Source organism: Triticum dicoccoides, chromosome 7A (assembly GCF_002162155.2).
Source record: "Triticum dicoccoides isolate Atlit2015 ecotype Zavitan chromosome 7A, WEW_v2.0, whole genome shotgun sequence".
NCBI lineage: Eukaryota > Viridiplantae > Streptophyta > Magnoliopsida > Poales > Poaceae > Triticum > Triticum dicoccoides.
Window position 1 is genome coordinate 428,704,149 of NC_041392.1, and position 6,243 is coordinate 428,710,391.

Sequence of the window (6,243 nt, forward strand, 5' to 3'; positions counted from 1 at the left end):
CTCAAGATGAGTGTTTATTCACTTGTCATTGCACGAGAGTAAGGCAAAGGTATTAGAGATGCCCAGTCCCGAAATGCAAAAAAAATGAATTTACTTTATGTTGTCAAATAATAAATTCCTTGGAAAGTGTTGGTATGGAGGGCACCCGTGGATACGGTTAGCCATGGAAAGTGAAAGTTATGTGGAGAAAGGAATAAACTTTATTTTCTGTTTGGGAACCGCCTATGATATATCTATGCATGGAAAGTATTGGGAACTCTAAGTCGTTTTCGTTGGTGGGATGGATACACCTCCCAAAATGTTTTTATCTCTAAGTTTTTCTCTTTGAGCTCTGGCACCTCTACAAATCCATACTTCCCTCTGTGAAGGGCCTATCTTTTACTTTATGCAATTTTTATTTTTATTTTGATTCTCCATCTTCTCTCATAAAAGCACCAACTAGGAGGCAATATGATCGTACTTAGGTATTGGGTGTAGCTAATATTCGAGTGTGTTTCATGAATGGATCAATATTTGAGCCTGATGGGCTAGGGATAGCTTATTTTAGCGTTGATATTTTGAAAGACATGGTTGCTTGTTGATATGCTTGAGTATCTAAATTATCCTGTCAAAACTAGACTATTGCTTTGAACAACTAAAATTCCAATTGTCCATGCGATAAAGAAAAGAATATGATATGACATGATAGGCAGCATTCCACATCAAAAATTCTATTTTTATCACTTACCTACTCGAGGACGAGTAGGAGTTAAGCTTGGGGATGCTGATACGTCTCCAACGTATCTATAATTTTTGATTGTTCCATGTTGTTATATTATCAATCTTGGATATTTTATAATCATTTTATATCATTTTTGGTACTAACCTATTGACATAGTGCCAAGTGCCAGTTCCTGTTTTTTCCCGTGTATTTTACATCGCAGAAAATCAATATTAGACGAAATCCAAATGCCACGAAACTTTACAGAGATTTTTTATGGACCAGAAGGAACATGTTGGGCCCGGGTTGCACCTGGGGGAGTCCCGAGGAGGGGACAACCCACCAGGGCGCGCCAGGAGGCCCAGGCGCGCCCTAGTGGGTTGTGCCCACCTCGGGTGCCCCCGGACCGCCTCTTTGCTCTATAAATACCCCCCAAATCCCAGAACCCTAGGGGAGTCGATGAAATATTCATCTAGCCGCCGCAGAGTCCAGAACCACGAGATCCAATCTAGACACCATCTCAGATGGGGTTCACCACCTCCATTGGTGCCTCTCCGATGATGCGTGAGTAGTTGTTTGTAGACCTTCGAGTCCGTAGTTAGTAGCTATATGTCTTCACCTCTGTCTCTCTCTCTCTCTTGATTCTCAATACAATTTTCTCTTGGAGATCCATATGATGTAACTCTTTTGCGATGTGTTTGTTGTGATCGATGAACTTTGAGTTTATGATCAGATCTATATTTTTATATCCATGAAAGTTATTTGAGTTTCTTTGATCTCGTATATGCATGATTGCTTATAGCCTTGTATTTCTTCTTTGATATTTGGGTTTTTTGGCCAACTTGATCTATTTATCTTGCAATGGGAAGAGGAGCTTTGTAGTGGGTTCGATCTTATGGTGCTTGATCTGAGTGACAGAAAGGGAAACAACACGTATGAATCATTGCTACTAAGGATAAAACGATGGGGTCTATCTCTACATAGATAGATCTTGTCTACGTCATGTCATCGTTCTTATTGCATTACTCCATTTCTCCATGAACTTAATACACTAGATGCATGCTGGATAGCGGTCGATGTGTGGAGTAATAGTAGTAGATGCAGGAAAGAGTCGGTCTACTAATCTTGGACGTGATGCCTATATAATGACCATTGCCTGGATATCATCCTAATTATTTGAGGTTCTATCAATTTCCCAACAGTAATTTGTTTACCCACCGTTTGCTATTTTTCTCGAGAGAAGCCACTAGTGAAACCTACGGCCCCTGGTTCTTCTTTCTCATATATTTGCCTTCGCGATCTACTTTTCTCTTGCATTTATTTTCAGATCTATTAATCCAAAAACCCAAAAATACTTTGCCGCACTTTATTTTATTTGCAATCGATTTATTTAATCTATTACAACTTTCTCCCATCACGCACCAATTTTTGGCACCGTTACCCAAAAGGGATTGACAACCCCTTCAACACATCGGGTTGTGAGGATTTGTTATCTGTGTGCAGGGGCTGTTTACATTGTGTTGCTTGATTCTCCTACTAGTTTGATAACTTTGGTTTCATATATGAGGGAAATACCTACCGCGGCTGTGCTGCATCATCCCTTGCTCTTTGGGGAAATATTGACGTAGCTTCAAGCGACATCATGGAGTGTACATTACTCGGACTCTGGGAGCGGATTCGACCAAGCGGATATTCATAAAGGAGATGACTGGGTTGCCCAAGCCGGTTTGTCCCCCAGACGTTTTTCGTGTGGGGTGACCTCCGGCTTTTGCTCTTGCTAGCCGGACAGCCGCGTGGTGGTCTGTAGCTGAGACGAAGAGTGGGCCTTTAGTACTGTATGTGCTACTAAGCCATTTGTGGGAACGTCCGTATTGAGTCCAGCGGCTAGCCCCAAGCCAAGACTGGTTGGCACCGGGGTGAATAGTAATGCAACTGATAAAAATGCGGAGATAGCCCCTGAGGGTCGCTCGGGATTATCCGTTTTTGTGTGCGGTGGAAAGGCATGCGGATGGGGAGCTCACATTGTTTTGGCACAGACTGGCGGAGGTGGCCTGCGGCAGGCGGCCCGAGCCTCCGGGCGGTCGAGAGGAGCTCCAGTCGGCCGGTCAGCGGAGCAGGAGGTGGCCGAGCCGGCTCTCCAGCCGGCCGGGCGGCGATGCAGGTAGGCGGGGCAAGACTGGCCATTCGAGTGGCGAAGCAAGCAGACGGGCCAGCCGAACATCTTTTTTCTTCTTCTCTTCTGTTTCTCTTCAGCCAGCTGTGGGCAACCGGACGCAAAAATTTTTTTGGCACCCGACCACTTTTTCTCCAGCCGACCGCCTTATTTTTCTTTCTGACCAAATAGCCGGCCATGATGGTTGAGCGGCGTGAGCCGGCAGGGTGCTGGAGGCCAAACCGACGTGGGCGCGTGCGGGGTCGTGCGGGACGAAATGAGGAGCGGCGTGTAGGAGGCACGTCAAGGGCGGAGTAGAGTGATGCGCGCATGTGCTTGGGCACGTGGCGTGGTGCGGAGCCGGTCGAGGCGGAGCCGGCAGGCACGGAGGCGGCGCGGGGCTGGGGCGGAGGCGCAGCCGGTAGGAGGAGGCAGCGAGGTCGACATGGCGGCGCACGCGCGAGAGGGAGCCGGGCCGCCGACCGAGTCGGCACAGACGCCGCCCGCGACTGCAAAGGGTGCAGTAGGGCGGCGTGGCTGAGCGGGAGCTGACTAGTGCGCTGGCAGCCAGTGGAGCCGGAGCTCGGCGCGTGTGTGGGGGCCTGCCGGGGTGCGCAGGAGCCGGTCAGGGTGCACGGAAGCCGACCTACGCGGGGCGGGGAGCCGGTGGCCGCGCGACTATGCTACTGTTACGTCCATTTTGCATCATGCTTTTATATTGATATTTATTGCATTATGGGTTGTTATTATATATTTTGGTACAATACTTATGTCGTTTCTCTCTTATTTTATAAGGTTTACATGAAGAGGGAGAATGCCGGCAGCTAGAATTCTGGACTAGAAAAGGGGCAAATCTGAGAGACCTATTTTGCACAACTCCAAAAGTCCTGAAAATTAACGAAGAATTATTTTGGAATATATAAAAATATTGGGCGAAGAAAGCACGAGAGGGGACCCACCAGGCAGCCACAAGGGTGGGGGCGCGCCCTACCCCCTAGGCACGCCCCCTGCCTTGTGGGCCACCTGGCAGGCCTGCGGGGCCCATCGTCTACTATATGAAGGGTTTTGACCTGGAAAAAATCAGAAGAAAGCTTTCAGGACGAAGCGCCGTCGTCTCGAGGAGGAACTTGGGCAGAACCAATCTAGGGCTCCGGTGGAGCTGTTCTGCCAGGGAAACTTCCTTCCTACAAGGGGAAAGCATCATCATCGTCATCACCAATGATCCTCTGATCTAGAGGGGATCAATCTGGATCAACATCTTCACCAACACCATCTCCTCTCAAACCCTAGTTCATCTCTTGTATCCGATCTTTGTCTCAAAACCTCAGATTGGTACTTGTGGGTTGCTAGTAGTGCTGATTACTCCTTGTAGTTGTTGCTACTTGGTTTATTCGGTGGAAGATCATATGTTCAGATCCTTAATGATAATTCATACTCCTCTGATTATGAACATGAATATGCTTTGTGAGTAGTTACGTTTGTTCCTGAGGACATGGGAGAAGTCTTGTTATAAGTAATCATGTGAATTTGGTATTCGTTCGATATTTTGATGAGATGTATGTTGTCTCTCCTCTAGTGGTGTTATGTGAACGTCGACTACATGACACTTCACCCTGATTTGGGCCTAGGGGAAGGCATTGGGAAGTGATAAGTAGATGATGGGTTGCTAGAGTGACAGAAGCTTAAACCCTTGTTTATGCGTTGCTTCGCAAGGGGCTAATTTGGATCCGCATATTTCAGGCTATGGTTAGATTTATCTTAATTCTTGCTTCGTAGTTGCAGATGCTTGCGAGAGGGGTTAATCATAAGTGGGAGGCTTGTCCAAGTAAGGACAACACCCAAGCACCGGTCCACCCACATATCTAATTATCAAAGTAATGAACGCGAATCATATGAGTGATACGTCCATTTTGCATCATGTTTTCCTACTGTTATTTATGATGTTTTTAAGCATAATAATGCTTTTCGGAGTAATTCTAATGCCTTTTCTCTCATAATTTGCAAGGTACACACAAGGAGGGAGAATTCCGATAGCTGGAAATCTGGACCTAGAAAAGCTACGTTATGCTACCTATTCTGCACAACTCCAAACAAGCTGAAACTTTATGGAGAATTTTTATGGATTATATGAAGAATATTGGAGCAAATAAGTACCAGAGGGGGCCCACCAGGTGGGCACAACCCACCTGGGTGCGCCAGGGAGCCTAGGCGCGCCCTAGTGGGTTGTGCTCACCCAGGCCCACCTCCGGTGCCCATCTTCTGGTATATAAGTCATTTCAACCTAGAAAAAATGAGGAGAGTACTTTCGGGACGGAGCGCCGCCGTCTCGAGGCGGAACTTGGGCAGGAGCACCTTTTCCCTCTGGCGGAGCGATTCCGCCGGAGGAACTTCCGTCCCGGAGGGGGAAATCATCGTCATCATCATCACCAACAACTCTCCCATCTTGGGGAGGGCAATCTCCATCAACATCTTCAACAACACCATCTCATATCAAACCCTAGTTCATCTCTTGTGTTCAATCTTGTTACAGGAACTATAGATTGGTGCTTGTGGGTGACTAGTAGTGTTGATTACATCTTGTAGTTGATTACTATATGGTTTATGTGGTGGAAGATCATATCTTCAGATCCATTATGCTATTTAATACCCCTCTTATCTTAAGTACGTTTATCACTTGTGAGTAGTTACATTTGTTCTTGATGTCACGGAAGAAATCATGTTGCAAGTAATCATGTGAACTTGATATGTGTTCGATATTTTGATAGTATGTATGTTGTGATTCCCTTAGTGGTGTCATGTGAACGTCAACTACATGACACTTCACCATATTTGGGCCTAAGGGAATGCATTGTCGAGTAGTTATTAGATGATGGGTTGCAAGAGTGATAGAAGCTTAAACCCTAGTTTATGCACGATCCAAAAGTTCAATGCTATGGTTAGGATTTACCCTTAATACTTTTCTCGTAGTTGCAGATGCTTGCGCGAGGGGGGGGGGTTAATCATAAGTAGGAGGTTTGTTCAAGTAAGAACAATGGCTAAGCACCGGTCCACCCACATATCAAATTATCATAGTAGCGAACACAAATCGAACCAACATGATGAAAGTGACTAGATGAAATTCCCATGTACCCTCAAGAACGCTTTGCTTATTATAAGAGACCGTTTTGGCCTGTCATTTGCCTCAAAAGGATTGGTCTACCTTGCTGCACTTTTTTTACTATAATCATTACTTGCTCGTTACAAAATATCTTGCTATCAAACTACTCTGTTACTTAGTATTTCAGCACTTGCAGACATTACCTTGCTGAAAACCACTTGTCATTTCCTTCTGCTCCTCGTTGGGTTAGACACTCTTACTTATCAAAAAGAGCTACAATTGATACCCTATACT